This window comes from Capsicum annuum, chromosome 6 (genome assembly GCF_002878395.1).
Source record: "Capsicum annuum cultivar UCD-10X-F1 chromosome 6, UCD10Xv1.1, whole genome shotgun sequence".
NCBI lineage: Eukaryota > Viridiplantae > Streptophyta > Magnoliopsida > Solanales > Solanaceae > Capsicum > Capsicum annuum.
The window spans coordinates 149541902-149566767 of NC_061116.1; positions in this window are offsets into that span (position 1 = coordinate 149541902).

Here is a 24866-nt window from a genome sequence, read left to right on the forward strand (position 1 = left end):
TTTATCATGTCATAATAGTGCCTACTATAATCCACCAGAAGGAAAACCAACATATAGTCTAAAACTACTAGTAACAGACTACCAAGAGGAACAGAGAAAAATGCAAAATAACTATAGTAAAAGGGGTAAAATACACAAGACAATCCCAAAGTCTGGTGGAATCAGTATAAGAGCTTCTAATATAATATAATTACAAAGTGAAGTACAAATGAGTCTACCGATACAACCCATATCTGAATACAACATAGAGACTAGTCTAGTACATAAGAGGAAGGAAACTAATACTCCAAATTCTAGGAGCTCACCCTTCATCTCTGAAACATAGCTGATCAACAAAGCGCATACAACATCGATGATAACACGTACTATGATTTGTAGGTTACAGAAGTGTAGTATGAGTACAAAAAACATGGTACTCAGTAGGAAATTGCCGACTGAGCCCCAAATATAATGCAAATATATATATATATAACATATAAACAGAAGCAGAAACTACACCCAAATATCCAACAACCACATAGTAAAGCTAGAGAGATAATAAGGATAAACTATCTTACTCATATCCAAGAACTAACATAGTAAGGTTAAGGAAGTATTAAGGATGAACTATCCTATTCAATTCATACTCAGAAACCTCAATACTACACCATATATCACCGAAAAAATATGAATAAAGGGTGAAAGTAGGATATCTAATAGTATACAAGGCCAAGGAATGAATATACAATATCAATAAATAAAGGAAGGAAGGAATATATGGTAATACCACAGCTACATATAAATAGGTATACATATACATATGTAAAAATGGTCCTAATACCATAGCTACATATAGATAGATATACATATATATGTAAATAAGGTCAACTCAAGGTACAACCTAAATCATCAAACTAGCATTTTAACGCCTCATAATCATAGCAGGAACTAGTGCTAGTATCTCAGGGTTTTTGATAATGCCCGAACTACCACTTCTTAAAATGATAAAGCGATCGCTATAAAAATATAGTAACCAAAATAGGTTGGAGTCGATCCCACAGGAAATATATTAGATATCTTTCTTGAACTTGTTGAAATGACCAGGCAGTGTGGAAAAGTAAAAGGGGGGGATTTGTAGTAACAAGCAAAAAGTAACAAGAATTTGATGGTTTTGATTCTAAACAATCTAAGACGAACACTAGGCTTGTGTTCCACTTGGCTTCTAACTCTGTAGATTTATCGTGTACTAGCAAACTATTTTGATACTTTGCTTACAAAATCTGACAAGTTATGTATCAATTACTGTCTAGTGGACTCTTTGGCAAATCTCACTCTTTACCTTTTGAGTCTCAAAGTAACAATTTACTAACCCTGGACCTGGATTCCTGATTAACTATTACCTTTTGGGTCTCAATTTAATTAGATGAGAAGGCGGGAATTATTAGATAGAGAGGGGTCTCAAATTACTGTTGTGATGTCTTTTCCTAATCTCTATGTCTCTTTTGAAGAAAGTAGTGAATACAAGTGGGTTCTTAACGTAGGTCTTATGCTAAGAATTTAATTAAACTGGAGACAATCACAATACATGCAAGAATCTTTATCTAGAACAACTTGGCACATCCTCTACTTTATTGATTCACTAGGGTTCCCACAACCCTAGCTAAGGGAATTAGGCGCTCATAGTTGCAAGATAATTCATGGAATTCACAACAAAAATACAGAATCAATCTCACAATTATGAAAGAAAAAATCTAAAAGTCTTAAAATGAATAACAAACCAAGAGCAATAAGAGTATACAGTAGCCCTCATGTGCCTATATTTGAATCTCAAGCATATCCCTACTAAACAAGGCCTAAAGGGTATTTATAAGGTACAAGAAACCCTAGAAATCAAATCCTAAATAAAATAGGAAAACATAACTAAATGTACATAATTAGAACTAAAAAGATCAAAGAAGTAGGTTTAGGTTACATGAAAACCCTAGGAAATAATTTTGAAATGATTCAGAAAAATTGAGGTTGGTAGCCACTAACTTAGTCCACCTATGAACCATATGTACTACATACGGACTGTATGTGATCCTAAGTATATGCAAGACCCCTGCTCAGCACCTGCAACTCTCTGGACTTAGACCTCTGGCACTTACTTTGGTCACCTATAGACGGTATGTACTACATATGAACCGTAGGTTCCCTTAGTAAGTGACAGAGTTTTCTTTTTCCTTCTTCTGAGCCTCTCGACTTCAAGTTCTGACACCTACTTAGGCACCTATTTAAGTAAATGGCACCTACTCCTAGTAAGTGCTTAGGTAAGTGGCTTAAAACTTCAACTTTTTATCTTTTTCTTCCGTTTAGCATCAAAAACCTATTTTTTCTTCCGTTTACCATTAAATACCTAGTTTTTCTTCCATTTATCATCCAAAACTTAATTTCCTGCCAAATCACTCCAAAAACACATCAAATACAACAAAATAGCCTTAAGTACATGCATATTCTCCAATTTTAAGCATCATAAGTGTTATAACTTCATAGCATATCAAGACCCTCAATTTAAAATGTTGCATGTCCTCAGGCAACAAAAACACAACACAATATACAATGAAGCTTAGCCAAGAGAAACCTAAGATACCTATGATAGCTAATCATCAAATTTAGATCAAAACACATTACCATCTCCTATATAAATAATTCAATAAACCAGTTTTATGTAAACATAAAACACAACAGTGTGATACAAAGGAATCAAGGTATGGCAATTATATTAGCAATAGATAAACATGAATAGATACAAGTTACACTACCCAAACAAGTAAGTAGCTAGCAATACAACCCTTATGCCCTTACAATGAAGAAGTGCTACTCACTCATATGGAATAACGCATGTTAATACGGGAATAGTCAAGATATACTCACGCTCAAAAGATAAGTTCTAACAATGTGCATCAAATACCATAGACTTGACCTTTCTTTCTTTACCTTGGTTTTCAGACAGTCAACTTAGAATCACCGTAGGACTTTATTTGGCTTATAATGTAGGCTAGGGGGCTGGTATAGTATATGTGGATATATCAAGTGACTAAAACTCCTTGGCACTACACTTAATTTGGGGTCCACAATGTAATCAATTTCTTTTTATTCCACCCTTATTTCTCCCTTTTATTCCTTAATGCACATTTAGGTTGGGTGTGGTTTCTTTTATTCATTCTTTCTCTTTTTCTTTTTTTTATATTTTTCTTTTCTTTTTCTTTTTCTTTTGCTGTCACACCCAGTCTTACTAACTTTTCTCTTATTTTACCATTCTTCATACACACTTTATATCATGCTCCCCTAAGATAGCCAACCTCAACTTAGGCGATTAGCCTAAGTTGAGGTACATAATGTCCAAGAAGGATTAGGTCCAAAACAGGTTCATTGTAACACAAATGGGAAGGTGGAAGGTAAAAACAAAAAAATAAGATACACAGGCTCAATATTAGGATCAAGGGATACTATTTCATATTGGAAAAGGCATTCAGGCTAAAAGTGGAGTAACATAAAAAAATGGCCTATGATCCTTTCCCGACCAACTATCCTATAACCTAGGCAAGACTAACCGGGCAAGTTCTGGATTCAACACACAAAGGGAACTAAGTAACATCTCACACACAACTGGAACAGGGTTACATCATAAGCTATTACCTATTCGGTTCATACACAAGTTAGTTATGATTATCATGTCCCTAATTCTAACGATATAATAATATTCATAATGGTCGCACATATATATGCATCACAACGTCAACAACTGCCTTATATATTTATTTTCTCCTAGTTAAATGACATAATATGAAACAAAACACAATATGTCTAAACATGTTATCTCTACTAGGAACTGAACTCAAGGGAAAAGAGATCCTGCAATAAAAAATCCAAGAGTACATCAAGACCCACAAGTAGCCCCACCCTTAACTTAAAATCATGCATTGACCCAATGCATCAAACTGCTACAAAATAAGAGAGTTTGGAACATACCCATGGCACCATAGGTGTGGAGATCTCACATCAATCATGAACATAAATACAATAACAAAATACCTTGGGTTGCCTCTCAAGTAGTGCGTAATTTAATGTCAGGGCATGATGGGGCTTGGTTGGTTACTCAAAACTTCACCAACGAGTCCATGGGTACCTTGTTACTCAGACTTCATCAAGGTAGCCCAAGAGTTGGCCTTCAATTTTTTCTTTGCACTTTGAACTTGTTAATTTCACCCCTAATTATTTTTTTGATTTCCTGTTATGCGCATTGGACAGAGGTATATTCCTGATATAGAAGAAAGAAGCCTCAAGTTTAGGTAGAAAGAACAGCTAGTGTCAGAGAGATTACTTCTATTGAATTAAAAAAAAGTAACCAACAAATAGATGTGGCATGTCGTACTTCTTGTCCCTTACGTGAGGAATGTAATTCTTTGATTCTGGCTCAGCAAATTCAAGAATGTTGACATATGCTTCCTCCTCCTTGCACTCTTCTTCAGGTTTAATGGCTTGATCAAGATTTGACTATCTAAATATAATATGAAAAAATAGTTTGAATAAGGTCCAATACACCTCAGCTTGGGAATTGCAGTCTTATTTACATCCACACATACCTCTAGTATGCTCTCCTTAGGCGTGACACTATCCATAAGAGTATGATCAATTTTAGACTCCTCCAATTTTAGCTCCTCAAGTTGGCTTCTCAGATATTTTTCTGTCTCACACCACCCATAACTAAGTTGTTAGGTGTTACACGTAGTAACTTTTTCATCCAACTCTACTTGTAAGTGGTAAATATCCAAGCCAAACCTATCAAGCTTTTGAATAAGCTCATAATTTTTATAGACAAGGTGTGTCAATGTATCCAACAAGCTATCCTTGTGTTCACACACTATATCTACCAAATTCCTGCAATAACGCACCATATTAAAATGATAAGGATCAATAATCAAGAAGTCTTCATCACTCCATACTTTCTCTGGCCAAGTTTTCATACTAAGAAGAGTAGGCATACATTAGTGTATGACAGAAGAAGAAAAGAAAAGAAAAACCTGAAAATTTCTACAACTCTAATCAGTCAATCTACAACCGAATTCACCCGCAACGATGCCAAAATTTGATAATGCCCAAACCACCACTCCTTAGAAGGATAAAGTGGTTGTTGTCAAAATATAGTAACCCAACTAGGTTGGGATCGATTCCACAGGGAATATGTTAGATATCTTTCTTGAACTTTTTGAAAGCACTAGGCAGTGCAGAAAATTAAAAAGGGGAGATTTATAGTAACTAGCAAGAAGTAACAAGAATTTGATGTTGTTGGTTGTAAACAATCTAAGATGAACACTAGGCTTGCGTTCCCCCAGGCTTCTAACTCAAAAGATTTATCATGCACTGTCGAAATATTCAAATACTTTGCATGCAAAATTAGACAAGTTATATATCACCAACTGCCTTGTAGACTCCTTGGCAAACCTCACTCTTTACCTTTTGAGTCTCAAAGAATCTCTTTACTAACCCTGTCCTTGGATTCCAAATTAACTATTTACCTTTTGGGTCTCAAGTTAATTAGATGAGAAGGCGGTAATTATTAGATAGAAGGGGGTCTCAAATTACTGTTGTAATTTCTTTTCCTAATCTCTACCTCTCTTTTAAAGTAAGTAGTGAATACAGGTGGGTTCTTAATGTAGGCCTTTTGATAAGAAATCAATTAAACTAAATATAATCAAAATACATGTAAGAATCTTTATCTAGAATGACATGGCATTTCCTCTTCTTTATTAATCCGCCAAGGTTTCCACAACTCTAGCTAAGTGAATTAGCTACTCATAATTGCAAGATAATTCATGGAATTCACAAACAAAATTATAGAATCAATCACACAATAATGAAATAAGAAATCCCAAAGTCTTAAATCGAATAACAAACTAAGAACAATAAGACTATATAGTAGACCCTAATATCTAGCATATCCCCACTAAACAAGGCCTAAAGTGTATCTATAGATTACAAATAACCCCAAAATTCAAATCATAAATAAAATAGGAAAACATAAATAAATGTACATAATAAGAACTAAAAAATAATATGAGTTGGTTTAGGTTACATGGAAAACCTAGGAAATGATTTAGAAATAATCCAGAAAAATTGAGGTCGGTGTCCACTTACTTAGGACACCTACGAGCCCTATGTACTATATTTGGATTATATGTGGTCCTAAGTATGTGCCATATCTCCTGCTCAGCTCCTGCAAAGCTCTATACTTGGACCTCTATCACTTACTTTGGTCACCTATAGACCGTATGTACCACATACGGACTGTAGGTTCCCTTAGTAAGTGATAGGGTTTTCTTTTCATGCTTCTGAACCTCTGGACTTCAAGTTCTGACACCAACTTAGGAACCCACTTAATTAAGTGGCACCTACTCCCAGTAAGTTCCCAGGTAAGTGGCCCAAAACTTCAACTTTTCATCTTTTTTTTTATTTAGCATCCAAAATCTAGTTATTCTTTCGCTTACAATCCAAAACCTAGTTTTTCATCTGTTTAGCATCCAAAACCTAATTTCCGGTAAAAATCACTCCAAAAACACATCAAATCCAATAAAATAGCCTTAAATGCATGCATATTCTTCATGTTTAAGCATCACAAGTGCTATTAATTCATGGAAAATCAGTTTCTAATGTGCATGTCTAATCCTGAGATAATTACCATAATAAAGCAATCGTAAAGAACGTAATCAGGGCATCCAAGTCTAAAACCATAAAGCCTAATCAATGGATAATAATGCATAATAAAATAACCATATGATAAAAGAACCAGAATCATACCTTAAATCTCAATGTCGGATCATTAACTAATTTGTCACAAACTAGCCATAACAATGATCATAATAATAACAGTAACAATGACAATGTGCATTACTGCCTAGTCTAAACAAATAATACCTAACCGAAACTTTTATAAATCCCCACTGCCATAGGCTCAGAAATGTTCAATCAATATACAATACACCACAAGCCTTACTCATTACCTATATCTATACAACCCCCATAAGAATAATAATATAGATGCATACTGGTGATGGACAATACGCATGCAAGAATGAATGCCAAATGTAATCCATAATACCATAAATGATCCAAATACCATAACCTATCAAAATACCATAACTGATCCAAATACCATAAAGCAACCCAGTGTATATACATCTTCTATCCCGACAGCTTGCAAAGGCAGGACCTATGGTGACCTCTTTTTTCCAGCATAATTTTTCACGAACAAAGAAGGCCATAGGGGATTCGAGAGTACCCATATACACCTACCCAATTCCGATCTAGGATTCCCAATCATCATCATCATTAACATCATTAATATCATCAATATTATCAACATCATTATCCTTCTCCATATAGAATAGGAGATATGTGTGTGTGTGTATATATATATATATATAATAAATGTACAGACTTAAGTCATAGCTAAAAGGGGGTGTAAATCTATAAATCCATAGAAAGGGTCGGTAGTCTCTCATGATCAAAGTAAATAGTTGTAATAAAATCATGGGCCAAAATCTATCTCAGTCAAGTCTTTAAAACATCATTTTCAATCTCAATACTCATAGATTATTTATTAAGATGGCACGATTCCCGTCATAAAAAAATCTTGTCTTACGTATGAAAGTGGGATTTAATCCTTTTTTCAGGAAAAATAATATAAAAATCATATTTTCGTTGAAATCATACCATTTACCATTTTATTGATCATGAATGTACCAAATTTATGCAAGCCATCACCGGTATTCAAACAGTGCAATCATAAAATTAACACGTCTACATACTACGACCACATCCTTTACAAGGATAAACCATTTCAAAAAATCCAAACCATATCATAACACATCTTGGGTCCAATAATGTTTCCAAAATAATTACAACATAATAATGACAGCCTTAGGCATAACCATACCTATTAGCCATATCATACCTATGAAGCATATCATATTTATGAGGCATATCATATCTAAAGGCCATATCATATCTCTAAGACATAATATTATCATTATCACATCTATGACTATATCATTAATTATGTCGAGAGGCCATATCATTAATCAAATCTGAAAGCAATATCATGGCTATAAGTCATTAATCATAATCTAGAAAACCATCACCATTCAACAAGTCATGAAGTAGCCTCATACTAAAGGCTCATTAGTCTAAACTATGTCTAATATGCCTAAATTAGTCTACAAGGGCTAACACAAGTCTTGACCTAAGGTGGGCCGGAGAACCCTCTTCTAATCCTTGAAATCCATATTTAGGCAATTTCTACACCAGACTAGACTAGGGTATCTAAATTGACTTCTAGATAGTACATAAGTCATAATAAGCCCTAAAATAGGAATTCCACTTAGAACATGAGAAATTAAGTCAACTCTACCTAAATTATAGTTTCAAGATAGCTAAATAGTCCAAATAAGGCTAATCATACTAATCACGCTTCCAACACCCATACCAAATCCCAAATCTAGTATAATATTATAATCATTTAACAATTTAGCTCAATCTATGAAAGAAAGCAATAGGATACTAGAAGTATAATAAGTATTTCACCTTATACATCAAATCACTCATCTAATCTCCAAACTTCAATAACCAAAACTAAGTCACGGCGTTCTAACCATAATCAATCTTAACATTCTTATTTACATGCAATATATAAAATATATCATCTCGTGAAGAAGAGTAGACAGAAGCCTGCCTCAATGTTGAATTACAATCCTTGAATCATCCACAAAACGTTAAATTTTACTCCATGATCTAGAAATGCCGCCACGCTATAAGAATTATAATCTTCACATCATTAGGAGTCAAATTCATATTTTCATATTATGGGTCGGGTCAAATTTTGAGTTAAGAATAGGCCCACAGGGCCCATAAATGGAATCTAAAATTGAACCCATCATGAGGTCTCTCGAAGAATAAGAAATGTATTCTTGAAAATTGAGCACAAAAGGAACACAAATCGGATCTCAAATCAACACTTAAAATTTTAGGAACAAACTGCCCTAATTTCTATAAATTTTACCGTGAATTTGGATGGAAATCAAAAGAAAAATTAATGAGAAATAAGCAACAAGGATTAGGTTAGCTTACCTTAGTTTATTTGGATGATTCCCCACACTTTTACAGTTTATGAGCTCTCTACTTGGTGTAAAAATGGTGGACATAATGTTGGAAAATTGGTGGGGGGAGGGGGAGGGTTAAATATAGGGTCAGGAATTACTATCGCGACTTAGATATCGCAATCTTGATCTGGCAAACATAAATCACATATCGCGATCACATTTTACCCTTTGTAATTGCGATCTATCAAAGGGAATAAATTGTATATCATGATCATGATTTACCCTTTACGGTCGCGGTAACACCAATGACCTACAACACCAAATTTTGCTAAGTCAAAAATAGACTTTGATTGGGTGTTCGAGTTTTGTTCGGAACCCCTTGCGTGCAAATAAAATATGCTACCATAACAAATTCGGTGTTCCAGACATAATGGAACCCTCAAAACTTTCATCTGAGATTGTTTTGACTAAATATGGTGCCCACACCTATAGTTTCATTTTTCACATAATCGTCCCAATTGCCCAAAATGAGTCTGGAAGCCTCAAAACCTGGACCAAGGGTCCTACTAGCCTAAAATCAATAGACTAGAGCTGATGATGCCTTTGGAATTTCCATTCGAGGACATCTACTAGGAGTTTTGATCCAAGATCAAATTCTAAACAATGAAAGCTCCAAAATAGGGAAATGAACCTAAAATCCAAATGAACTATCCAATCACCAAACCGATAGTTTCGGCAAGTCATAAATAACCTGTAGCTACTGTGGAAAGGCTCAAAATTCTAAAAATATATGCAAATCAAGGAAATGACCAGGAGGGTCATACAAATATAGTTTAAAAAAAAAATAACACCAGATATTTTATACTAGTTGGGACCTCTAACAGGTTTTACCCTAGCCCTCTTGGGTTGTAAGGGAATCTACTAGCTCTTCTTTTGTAAATCAAAAGTTACAAGATTTGAGTTAAGATTTTTAACATTAACTTACACTCTTTTTACTTTATTTCTTTGATACAAAAGCCTCACCAAATATATGTTTCTTTTCTCTCTTTTTGAGTACACAGTAAACTACAAGAGAATACAATGCTTAATAAAAGTAGAGAAGCGAGCTAGAGAAGGTTGAGACAGTGTATATATAAGACACCATAAAATTCTAAGCTTAACTCAGTCCGTTAATCTTGAAAAGATGTCCCAAACTTAGAAATTTCAACTAATTATTTATACTTAGAAGTATTTTAACCTTCATAAGTTGGAGATCCTATTTCACGACCCTTATAACCTTAAAGTATCGATTTTTAGGTTTATTCATGATAAGGAATGTCAGTAGGTCACTTAGGGTGAGTTTTGGATTTTTCTGACCTCGTTTGAACTATGTTCAGGTGACCAAAATAGTGGGTCGATGTGATATCGATGCATCGCATCACCAATCGCGTTGATATTTAATTTTCCCTCAGCTTTTAGTGCAATTCCAGTGAACCAATATGAACTCAGCGCGTTGTGTTGATGCCATCGATGTGGTGCATCAGTATGCACGTCACTGGGCACGCTTTCAGTCATTAAAAGCCTGAGTCCAGAGGGATAGTTGGGTTATTTTCTCACCCTTAATCAGCCCCTAAAACACAAAATTCATCCCTCAATAAGAAAAATACACTCACTTTCTCTCAAATTCTCTCAAGAACAAACCCTAACCCATCAAATTCAAGATCAAGATTCAAGAAATTCACCATCAATCTTCAGGAATTAAAGCACCAAGGTATGTTTGGTGTTCATCCAAGGGTTTCCTTCCACCCTTGGAGTTCAAGAGCCTCTTTTGAAACTACAAGTTTATTGAATTCATGAATTTCATATTGGGCTCGAATGTATTCATGATTATGATGTTAATTGGGTTTCTAATTCATGATTTATTACAAGATTCATGTAAATTTATTTGACATGCGTGTAGTATTATTTGAACTCATGTTAAAGACTTTGAATTTGTAAGTTGGGATTGGAAATCATGATGACTACATGTTGATTATTATTATGTGCATAGATTATGTTTCCCAAGTGTTCGATAAATTGCTCATGAGGATTAAATAGAGGAATCATGACATGCTAGCATATGTAAAAGATTATACCTTACAAGTGTTTGATAAAATATCTCTATGAATGAGTTATGAACATTATAATGCTTTTCAAGATTATGATATGCCTTACAATTTATGATATCGAGTCCTAGGGGTATTTAATACACGATAATCTAGTTGTTTACTTAGATTTATAGTAGTTTCAGAATATTCTCAGTAATGTCACGTACAGTAGTACTCAAATAGTTACCAAACTTAGTGTATTCAATCAGTTAACAGAACTCAGTATACTCAGTCAGTTAATGGAACTCAGTGAACTCAGTTTAGTTCAAATAGACAGCATGATCAGTAACAGTTCAGTCAAGCCTAGACAGACTAGAAATTAGTTCAGTGTCTATTCAGTTAGCAGTAGGATTCAGCACTGAGTGAACCCAGGGATGAGGGAATTCCTATCAGTAAACAGTTTGACCCTTAGTAGCAATCCCTGCATTACAGAACTACGTAGCCATCGTAGGTTGAGATGTCTTCCTGTCAGTCTAGGGTTGATACATCTCGTATGAGTTTTTCTACCAGTGAGGGTTGATGAAAAAACTTCCTATCGGAGAGGATTAACTCATAGCCATTATTAGTATCCCTTGACAAGGTGCTAACACCCTTCCAACTGGGGTCACAGGTTCCACCCCAACTCAGTCATACTCGGGGTATGTCGGTTAGATGAATATTCTCATAGTTTAAATTTCAGACTCAGTATAAATCTTAGTTCAATTTTAGAATCAAGACTGTTAGATACAGTCACCCAGCTCAGTATAGAACTCAGTTTAGTTCTACGAAATCAGGACTATCATAAACAGTCACTCAGTATACATTAACTCAGTATCAGTAAACTCAAATATTAGTCATTCCGTTATCAGCATACGTAGTTATGAGCATATCATTACATAATCAGTATTTATAGTAGTGTAAGATATACATATATTCTCAGTCAGTTATATTCATGTTACTCAGTCAGTTATTGTTCATGTATATGAACCCATGCATATCAGCCTACCTCACTTAGCATACCAGTACATTCAAGGTACTGGCGCATACCTTTCTTTTGCACTATGATGTCTTATATTATAGGTTCAGATACACGGGATCCTGACCATACCTAGAAACCCAGATTATCAGCAATAAATTTAGTGGTGATTCCTCATAGTTCGAGGGCAAAGTTATTATTTCAATATTTTTTAGTATATCATCAATAGTCGGAGTTATTTAGGGACTTGTCTCATTAACTCCATTTTCAGACATTTTAGTTAGAGGCTTTTCAGATGATTATTTCAAACAGTTATTCAATTTTTAGATATGATTGTCAGATGTTTAGTATTCAGTATTTATGTATTAGTATATGATTCAGTTTTGAACCTTATTTCAATTTCCACCTAATTTCTGCATTTTATCGCAATATTATTCAGTGATTGTAGCAAGTACCATTCATGGGTTAGCTAGTGGTCCTTCAGGATTATGAGCATCATGTAGCGTCTGGGTTACAAACTCGGGGCATTACAAATTTAGTATCAGAGTCTAAGGTTCAACAGAGTTCTGGGAAGTCTGAAAGCTATGTCTAGTAGAGTCTTATACATGGGTGTGTAGCGCGCTATATTTATGAACAAGAGGCTATGAGGCATTTTAGGAAAAGTTTCCCTTCTTTCAGTATTCATATCGTGCGAGTGAACATGAGCTCAAGTTATAGTTTCAATCTAATCCTCTTCTTACTTACGTTTACAGAATATGCCTCCTAAAAATAATAATGGAATAAGAATAGGAAAACAGCCAACACCTCAGCCTATTCAGGCAGATCCCCTGGATGAGCATGTCTCTCATGCTGAATTCAGAGTCACTTTCACTACCCTAGCCAATTCTATTGCATCTCAGAATGAATAGCCAGATATTGTTCAAGCCAACCCAGTGGCCAATACTGCTACATCCAGAATTCGAGACTTCACTCAAATGAACTCTCCAGCTTTTACCGGGTCTAAGTCAAATGAGAACCTACAGGAATTCCTTAATCAGGTACAGAAAGTCACAGATATTATAAAGATGATAGCTAGTGAGAATGCTGACTTGGACATATATCAGTTGTAAGATGTGGCTCACTCATGTTTTAAGCAGTAGAAGGCAGAGAGGGCCGCTGATGCAAGGCCCATAGAATGGGAGAAGTTTGCCACTGCTTTTCTGGATAGGTTCTTCCCACTTGGGTTGAGAGAAGAGAAGGTGTTGGAGTTTATTAATCTGAATTAGGGAAATATAAAAGTGAAAGAGTATTCTCTCAAGTTTACTCAATTAGCCAGATATGCCCCTATTATGGTAACAGATAGCGGATCTAAAATGAATAAGTTTATGTCTGGCGTGGTCAAGGAGTGTAGGACCATATATTGATTAAGAAGATGAACATATCTATGCTCATGGTCCATGCTCAGTAGATAGAGGAGGCTAACAATATGGAGAAAGAGAGGGAGAACAAGAGATCTAGAACAGGTTGCTTCAACTTCACTTAGCCTAAGTCAGAGGGTAGAAATTATTCTCAGTTCCACTCGAAATCTTCTATTACAGCTTTGTCCTCATCCAATACTCCAGTTGTGAAATTTAGAGATGGAAATTAAGATAGGGAGCCAGGACCTAAACCCCAGGGTAGTGTTAGTAGTGCCCGAATAAATCCCTTTTACCAGAAGTGTAACAGAAACCACCAGGGTATCTGTAGGGATGGCAGTGATGTATATTTCAAATGTGGCAAGCCAGGCCACAGAGTTATAAAATGTCCTCAGATGGGTTCTCATAGTCAGCATAATCGTCCTTCAGCTTAGTTTGGTCACCCGAATCAGCAGGGAGCCGCTTCCAGTGCCACCACTAGGCAGCGCTCAAACAGGCTTTATACACTTTAGTCCTAACAGGATTAGGAAAGTTCTACAGATATGGTCACTGGTACATTACAAGTTTATCATTTATACATTTATGCTTTGCTAGATCCAGGAGCTTCTTTGTCCTTTGTAACTCCTTATATAGTTGTTGACTTCAGAGTCAGTCCCAAAATCCTAGCAGATCCCTTCTCAGTCTCTACCCCAGTGGGTAAATCTATCATAGCCCAATGGGTATACAGGAACTGTCCAGTTATGGTATCTCAGAAAGTCACTTCAGCAGACTAAGTAGAATTAGAGATGATAGATTTTCATGTCATTCTCAACATCGATTGGCTTTATTCATGCTATGTTTTAATTGACTGCAGAAATAGAGTTATCCATTTTCAATTTTTGAATGAACCTGTCCTTAAGTGGAGGGGTAGTACTTCAGTGCTTAACTTAGGGGTCAGCTTGTTTCCTTCCTTAGGGCGAAGAAAATGAGATTTAAAGGGTGAGTTTATCATCTTTTTCAAGTTAAAGACTCTAGTTCAAAGACCTATAACCTTGAGTCAGTTCCAGTAGCATGTCAATTCCAGATGTGTTTCCCAAAGATCTTGCAGGAGTCCCACCCGAGTGGGAAATTGACTTTAGAATAGACCTTCTTCCAGATACACAGCCTATCTTTATTCCTCTACACAGAATGGCCCCAGTAGAACTCAAAGAGTTAAAAGAACAGTTGAAAGATGTCCTAGATAAGGAATTCATCAGACCTAGTGTATCATCTTGGGGTGCACCAGTTCTATTCATGTGTAAGAAAGACAGTTCTCTTAGAATATGTATAGACTACCGTCAGCTAAATAAATTCATGGTCAAGAACAAGTATTTACTTCCTAGAATCACCAACTTGTTTGATTAACTATAGGGTGCCAATTACTTCTCTAAGATAAACCTCAAATCAAGCTATCATCAGCTCAGGATCAGAGAATGTGACATTCCAAAATAGCTTTTAGAACTCAGTATGGCCACTTGGAATTCTTAGTCATGTTATTTAGTCTTACCAATGCTCTAGAAGCCTTCATAGACTTGATGAACTGCGTGTTCAAGCAGTACTTAAACATGTTCATCATAGTCTTCATTAATGATATTCTTTTCTACTCCTGCAGTGAATATGAACATGCAGACCATCTTAGAATAGTGTTACAGACCCTCAGAGCCCATCAATTGTTCGCCAAATTCAGTAAGTGTGAATTTCAGCTAAGGTCAGTATCATTCCTTGGCAATATAGTTTCTGGTGATTGCATTAGAGTTAATTCTCAAAAGACCAAAGTAGTGAGAAACTATCCCAGACCCATCTCTCCATCAAATATCAGGAGTTTCTTAGGTTTGGCTGGCTATTACTGACGGTTTTTTGAGGGATTTTCGTCTATTTCATCCCCCATGTCCATATTAACTCAAAAGAAAGTCAAATTATAGTGATTAGATTTTTGTGAGAAGAGTTTTCAGGAGTTAAAGACTCAACTCACTACAGCCCCAGTTTTGACCTTACTAGATGGTTCAGATGGGTTTATGGTATATTGTAATGCTTCCAGAGTTGGTTTGGGGTATGTTTTAATGTAGAGAGGTAAGGTCATAGCCTATGCCTCAAGACAACTTAATCCCCATAAAAAGAATTATCCAACTTATGATCTTGAGTTAGAAGCTATTGTATTTGCCTTAAAGATTTGGAGGTATTATTATTATGGAATACATGTAGATATGTTCACAGATCATAAGAGCCTGCAGTATGTGTTCTCTCAGAAAGATCTGAACCTACATCAGAGAAGATGGTTAAAGTTATTGAAAGACTACAACATGAGCATCTTGTATCACCTTGGCAAGGCCAATTTAATGGCTGATGCTCTCATTAGGATGACTATGGGTAGTGTTGCTCATGTTAAGGATAATAAGAAAAAGTTAGTTCAAGAAGTTCATCAGCTTGCCCTACTAGTTGTCCGCATAGTTGATTCAGCAGAAAGAAGTGTGTGGCTGTAGAATAGTTCAGAATCATCTCTGGTTTCTAAAGTAAAGAAAAAGTAGGACAGAGATCCCAGTTTACTCAAGTTGAAAGAGTCTGTCAAAGATCAGAAAGTAAAGGTTTTCTTCCAAGGGTGAGATGGTGTGTTTTGTTGCCAGGGTCGCCTATGTGTGCCATATTTTGATGACTTGAGGCAATAAATTCTTATAGAAGCACATGGTGTGCGTTAATCTATTCATCCAGGGGCCACTAAGATGTATCATAATTTGTGAGAGATCTATTGGTGGAGTGGGATAAAGAGAGACATTGCAGATTTTATGGCTAAGTTCTCGACATGTCAGCAGGTTATGATCAAGCATCAAAAGTTTAGTGGATCTATACAGGAGTTCAGTATTCCCATGTGGAAGTGAAAGGAGGTGAACATGGATTTTGTGATAGGTTTGCCTCATACTCGTCGCCAGCATAATTTAATTTAGGTTATTGTAGATAGGATGACCAAATCATCTCACTTATTACCAGTTCATACCTCTTAGTTAGCCGAGGACTATGCCAAACTCTATGTCAAAGAGTTAGTCAGGTTACACGGAGTCCCAGTATCCTTTATCTCAGATAGAGGTACCTAAGTTCACCTCAGTACAACCTTTCACCCTCAAACAGAAGGTCAAGCAGAAAGGACTATTCAGACCTTAGAAGATTTGTGAAGGGCGTGTGCCATTGACTTTAAGGGTTGTTGGGATGACTACTTACCTTTGATTGAATACGAATATAATAACAGTTATCATTACAAAATTTAGATGGCTCTGTTTGAGGCCCTTTATAGGAAGAGATGTAGATCTCCCATTAGTTGGTTTAAAGTGGGTGAGGCCATAGTGGTAGGTCCTGACTTGGTATTTGATACCTTAGAAATAGCTTAGTTGATCAGGGAAAGGCTTAAAATAACTCAGAGCTAACATAAATCGTATGCAGATGTGCAAAAAAAGGATCTTGAGTTTGAGATTTATGACTATGTGTATTTTAAAATCTCTCCTATGGGAGGGGTGAAGAGTTCTGGCAAAAAGAGAAGCTAAGTCCCCGATATGTCGACCCTTATCGAATTCTTAGCTATTTCAAAAAGGTAGCTTACGAGTTGCCTTTGAAATTAGCTTCAGTACATCCAGTGTTTCATGTCTCCTTTCTAAAGAAGTGCATAGGAGACACAGTAGTTGTAGTCCCTTTTGAAGGTATAGATGTTCAGAACAGTCTCTCTTATGAAGAGATCCTAGTAGAAATCGTTGATCATTAGGTTCACCAACTGAGGAACAAAGAAGTTCCGCTAGTCAAATCTCTTTGGCAGAATCAATCTGTTGAGGGAGCTACTTGGGAAACAGAAGCAGATATGAGGACCAAGTATCCTCACCTCTTCTTCACAAACTTAGACTCAGCTCAAGGTAACAGTCTTCCTTAGATTTTCTTATTTCCATGTTCAGTTACAGTTATAAATTTGGTATTCATTACCGTTGCATATCATCTTCATAATAGTTATGCATTCATGAATCGGTTCAACCATGTACTCATGCATCAGATATGAATGTTCAGTTTGAAAACTCAGCTTATCAATAGATTCAATCAGGTGTTCCATGTATCAGATATGCATGTTCAGTGTGTAAGCTTAGTCTATCAGTGTTTCTCAGCTTAGTCAGTCTCATTTGAGGACGAATGTTCCTAAGGAGGAGATATTGTAAGACCCCATAAAATTCTAAGCTTAACTCAGTCCGTTAAAGCTTGAAAAGAGGTCCCAAACTTAGAAATATCAGCTAAGTGTTTATACTTAGAAGTATTTTAGCCTTCGTAACTTGGTGATCCTATTTCACGATCCTTATGACCTTAAAGTATCAAATTTTAGGTTTATTCATGATCAAGAATGTCAGTAGGTCATTTCGGATGAGTTTTGAATTTTTCAGACCTCTTTTGAACCATGTTCAGGTGACCAAAATAGTGGGTCGATGCGATCTCAATATATCGCGTCGACAATTAATTTTCCCTAAGCTTTCAGTAAAATTACAGTGAACCAATGTGAACTCGACACAGCTTTTTAATCATCGCATTGATGCCATTGATGCGGTGTGTCGGTCTATGCATCACTGGGCACGCTTTCAGTCATTAAAAGCCCGCGTCCAGAGGGATATTTGGGTCATTTTTTCACCCTTAATCAGCCCCTAAAATACAAAATCCATCCCTCAATAAGCAAAATACACTCACTTTCTCTCAAATTCTCTCATGAACAAACCTAACCCATCAAATCCAAGTTCAAGGTTCAAGAAATTCACCATCAATCCTTAGGAATTCAAGCACCAAGGTATGTTAGGTGTTCATCCAAGAGTTTCCTTCCTCCCTTAGAGTTCAAGAACCTCTTTTAAAACTTTAAGTTTATTGAATTCATGAATTCCATGTTGGGCTTGAATGTATTCATAATTATGATGTTAATTGGGTTTCTAATCCATGATTTACTACAAGATTCATGTAAATTTATTTGACATGTGTGTAGTATTACGTGAATTCATGTTAAAGCCCTTGAATTTGTAAGTTGGAATTGGAAATCATGATGCCTACATGTTGATTAGTATTATGTCCATAGATTATGTTTCCCAAGTGTTTGATAAATTGCTCATGATGATTAAATGGGGAAATCATGACATGCTAGCATATGTACAAGCTTATACCTTACAAGTGTTTGATAAAATGTCTCTATGAATGAGTTATGAACATTATAATGCTTTTCAAGATCATGCTATGCCTTATAATTTATGCTATCGAATCCTGGGGGTATTTAATACCCGACAATCTAGTTGTTTACCTAGATTTACAGTAGTTTCAGAATAGTCTCAGTAATGTCACGTCTAGTAGTACTTTGATAGTTACCAAACTTAGCGTATTCAGTCAGTTAACAAAACTCAATATACTCAGTCAGTTAATTGAACTCAGTGAACTCAATTTAGTTCAGATAGACAGCACGATCAGTAATAGTTCAACCAAGCTAGTACAGACTAAAAATCAGTTTAGTGTCTATTCAGTTGGGAGTAGGATTCAGCACCGAGTGAACCTAGGGATGGGGCATTCCTGTCAGTAAAGGGCTTGACCCTTAGTAGTAATCCCTGCATTGCATAACTACGTAGCTAGCGTAGGTTTAGATATTGTCCTGCTAGTCTAGGGTTGATACATATCATACGATTTTACCTGCCAGCGAGAGTTGATGTAAGAGTTTTCTGTCAGAGATAGTTAACTCATAGCCATTATTAGTATCCCTTGGAAAGGTGCTAACACCCTTCTAATTGGGGTCACAGGTTGGACCCAAACTCAGTCATACTCGAGGTATGTTAGTTAGATGAACACTCCCACAATTTTAGTTTCAGACTCAGTATATACCTCTGTTTAGTTTCAGAATTAGGACTATCAGATACAGTCACCCAGCTCAATATAGAACTCAGTTCAGTTCTATAGAATTAGGACTATCAAAAACAGTCACTCAGTATATAGTAATTCAGCATTAGTAAATTCAGATATCAATCATTCAGTTATTAGAATTCAGAACCCAGTGTTTATAGGAATCTCAGTTACAGCATGCGTAGTTATGAGCATACCATTGCATAATCAGTATTAACAGTAGTTTCAGATATACATATATTCTCTGTCAGTTATATTTATGTTACTCAGTCAGTTATTGTTCATGCATATGAACCTATGCATATCAACCTACCTCACTTAGCATACCAGTTCATTCAAATTACTGATGCATACCTTTCTTTTGTGTTATGATGTCTTATATCATAGGTTCAGACACATGCTCCTAACCGTACCTAGCAGCTCAGATTATCAGTAGTAGATTTAGTGGTGAGTCCTCATAGTTTGAGGATAGAGTTGTTATTTTAGCATTTTTCAATATATCATCAGTCATCAAAGTTAGTTGGGGACTTGTCCCATCAACTCCATTTCCAGATATTTCAGTTAGAGGATTTTCAGACTAGATTATTTTAGACAGTTATTCAATTTTCTGATATGATTGTCAGATGTTCAATATTCAGTATTTATGTATCAGTATATAATTCAGTTTTGAACCTTCTGGCAATTACCACCTAATTTCCGCATTATACAGTATTATTATTCAGTGATTGCATCAGATACCAATCATGGATTATCTTGTAATCCTTTGAGATTATGAGTACCGTGTAACTCTGGGATACAGACTCGGGGTGTTAAGTATATCTGATTGTTAGTCTTCCACCCTTTAAATAGTAGTGATTGGACTACTACTAGCCATTTGGAAAATAATATAGAAGACAATCCAAAATATTTTCTCCTTGAAAATATGATAAGAGATATCTTGTTTCCAATAATAAACAGAAGCTATAAAAATAAAACCTAAGCTAAACTAAATTCTAGGAGATACACGGCCAAGGGACTCCATTGTACAAGGAGAGATATTTTACTTCCTTTGGTCAAAGATCCAACAATTAATATTAAGGTGTGAAATATTATTCTTTCTTGTGAGGGAAGCCATATACTTCTTCATTTTTTATCTTTGACTAAGAACCCTTTGATTATTTCTTTTCCTAAAGTCCTACAAGAAAATCTTTCATTAAAATCAAACATTATCATAATGTAATTGATAGTGTGTGGAGAAGCATTCCCATTAACTTGTTGTATACTATTAATCCTCCTAAATGTGTTTTACATAACTTACATAGAATTTTGAAATATTTCTATGGAATTTTAAGGAGAATGGGAGAAACAAACATTGGATTGCTTGATCTGCCATTTCCCAACCTAAAGAAGAGGGAGGATTGGGATTTAGATCCTTCTTGGATGTTGCCAAAGCTTTTTGCTAAGTTATGATGGATATTTAGAACTCAAAAATCCTTGTGGGCTAATTATATGTTGAACAAGTATTGTAAGAAAATGGGTTCTTTGACTTGGAAACATATGGTGGAGGCTAGAGATATGTTTGATCGTAATATCTGGTGGGAACCAAAATATAGACATTCTAGTGTATGGTATGATAATTAGACCCAACTAGGTGTGCTATACTATTTTTTGTATGTGAACTTTGAGATGGATTATCATCTGGAAGATGTGAGTCAACGATTTTCTATCGATAATTGGAATGTTAAGCTTCTACAATATTGTTTTACTAAGAAAGTGTACAATCACATTTTGAACAATGTAAATTGCAGGGAGGAACCAAGAAGATGGGATAGACGTCGGTGGATGTTAAATAATTCTGGGAAATTTTCTTTTGGATTTGCTTCAGAGTGTATAAGGGACAAAGGTTAAGTTCATAATTTCAACAAAATATATATATAAAAGGTGTTCCCTTTAAGGTTTCTTTTTTCCTATGGAGAATATAGAAAAAAATATTGGGAAAGTACTTGTAAGAAACAAAATCACTGACAATGTTACTTGTTCTTATTGTGTTGGGGGGGGAGGGGGGGGGAATTTGTTTATGACTTTTATTATTTCTAACAACATTTAGAATAAATTTGTTGCAACTGCAGGGGTCATTGGTCCTTTTATTCAAGTGAAGAGTAGTGTTTTCAAATTGTGGAAAGCTAACTGTTCACCAAAATTGAAGCCTTGTTTAGAGTTTTACCTTTATATATTCTATTGCAAATTTGGAAGAGGATAAATGCTATCAAACATGAAAGATGCAACAAGGTAGTATGAGAATGGAAATTAATAGGAATTTAATTATTATGGCTAGGTGCATCTGCCATTGTTATCTAATATTCCTTTCTATTAACCTGAATTGGTAAATTCTTACAAGATTATACCCCTAGGATTGGCAGTTAAGTTGTACACTTGAAGTTACCTAGCTTGGGTTTCTTTAGATATAATGATGGTGGTGCATCTAAGGTTAATCCTAGACTTTGGTAAGGAGATTTCTATATAAGAAGTGATACTGGGAATTTAATTTATGTAGTGGTGACAAGGCTTGTAAATAATTCAAATTTAATGGTTGAAGTTCTTGCAATGAAGATGTGAGTAGAATATTATGTTGAACATAATCATCTTCCTTTAATATTAGAAACTGACTCATTAGTTGTTACGAATATGATTGGTGGAATTTGGGAAGTCTCTTGGAATCTGGTAGTGATGATTACTAAAATTAAAGAACATATTAAGGAGATGGAGGCAGTAGTGGTTCATGTGCACAGAGAAGGCAACAAATTGGTGGATTTTTTAGCTAACCAAGTATTCATTTTTGATGGATTAGATAAAATTACTTATTTATTATAACAAGAGATATCAAGGGAGGCTAAAACTATCCTAAACATGGATGAGAATCAGGTACCAAATCCTAGAATCAAAAATTTCTGAAATGGAACTTTGGATAATAGGGTAAGGTAAAATTAGTAGTCAAAACATATTGTCAAGAAGATGAAATCAACATTTTTGGAAGTAGTATTAAAGGTACAACACAAATAGTACATGATTGATCTAGCAGATGTAACATGGAAATACACATGCAATACTACAAAAGAGACAAGAAACGTTAGATATGTACAGGAATTATGTATACTAGTTTTCAACAGTACAAATTCAAGCATAATCAATTAAAAGAGGATATTGATTCTTGGTTCATACCCAATAAAACTGGAGGTGGATCTATCATTCTGTCATTATTAGATAGTGGTATTAGCTCCAAACTAAGCTCAATATGTCAAGAAGACAACATGATGGTGAAACTAACAGTTAAAATTTGGTAACACTAAAGATATTAGAAGGTGAGATGTACTTATATTGATTTGAGCTCAGATGTATAGATAATGGAGTCGAAGAAGTATTATATTGAGATGATTTCACGGTATTTATGAGACACTGTGAACTCCTATTGTGAAATCGTCTATAACTTAGTTATTTCACCTGTATTTAGTGGGATCATAGAGATTGAGATGACACTATACTTGAGCTTACTTGAATCTACCATGGAAGTTAAGATTGAAATAGTGGAGTAGATAAGAGACAGCCAACCTAACTTTCATTTATGAGTCTACATTTTTCATGATTTTTTGTTTTTAGATATTTCTTTTTGGTTCTTAGGATTTTCTTGAGTTGGGCTGCTTTGGGCCTTGGCTTAATTTTTGTGCGTATCTTTGTTATTAATTAAAAGGCCTTTTGAGGCCTACTTTAACTTCAAAAAGTCTCAGTAAACAAATAAAGATGGGATAATATATGAGGGAGTCCAGAATATGCCCAAACATTGCAGCTCATGCCACGATCCAATTTACGATTCATGATGGAACCCACATTATCCCGCCAATAGGTAAGCCTAAGCATAGCCCAGAGCTAAATGTAATGGGCTAACTTGGTGGAAATGGCCTAAAAGCCTTGAATTAACCATTACAAACTTTAATAGAAATAATACAATCATAATGGTCTAACAGATAGATAAAAAATTAGCAATCATCCCAAGACTGGGTAATGTCGGTATAAGAGCTACTATAAATGAACTATGAGTACTGAATAGTCAAGTACAATCCTTCTTAAAAATGAAAGACTAGAAATAAATTAATACAAGAAAAGAGGATAACTTCGACTTCGACAACTCACCCAATCTTCCCTGCATGAACGTCGAATTAGCAGTGACAACTAGCACTCGGATCTGCACCAGAAAGGAAAAATAAATAACCCAGCGCAGCATCGGCCCCCATAAGCCACTAAGTGTGGAAAAATAAATAACCCAACACAAGACGCTATAAGTTTAGAGGGTACAATCAAGGAAACTAAGCAATCAAATAGCCGTAAAATACCAAATTATCATTCCATAAAAAAAAATCAGCCAAACTGTATCATCTCATACATAATTCTCAATGTAAGACTTGAACTGAAACTCAATAGTATCATCATCATTATCCTTATTTGTCAGGTTTGAGAACTCACATTATCAAGATCATTATCAATTGACGGACTCGAACCAAAACTGATATATAGAAATTGTATCAACGAATCATATCATTAATCCATATCGATAAACTAACCCAATTGACTATACCAATAATAATCTAATAAGTCATGCCAATAACCATACCCATAGGTTATGTCAGTAGTCATAACTAGGGATGTACAAATCGAACCATTAATTCAAACCGAACCGATGAATCAAACCAAACCGAGGAAAAAAACTGACTTATGGTTTGGTTTTGGCAAAAAAAATGATCATTCTCGGTTTTGTTTGGTATTAGTAAAAATAAAATCAAACCGAACCGACGTAATACATATATAATTTTAATTTTTTATACGTAAAAAAATACTACTTATAATCTACTTTCTAATTACTTTTATTATGTTTTTATATTTAGAAAATAGATATATATTCTTGGGCCTTTAATTATAGTATTTTTCCATTAATAACAAATTACTACAAAGCCCAATATTAATATAAATAACCTAAAACTCTTTAATTGCTTCACTTTTTACATTTTACTTTTCAAGTTTTCAGAGGGTTCTCATTATTTCCTCATTTTACTTTCATCTTACTTTTCTCATTCATCAAGTTATGATTTAGGTTTGTTTCTCTTCTTTCTCCTTTTTTATGGAATTATGTTATAATTAATTATTTTATGCAGTTAAGTTTTTAATAAGTTGCCTCCAATTCTTCGTTCTTTTGTATGCTCACATTTTATGTGAAGAAAACTTTCAGACAAGTTACTGTGACTAGTGACTTTGAAATTGAACTACTTGGGTATCCACATAATATTATTTCGAGAGATAGTAGTTTAGACGTCTTAGTAATTTGCCAACTTAATTTTTATTGGAACTA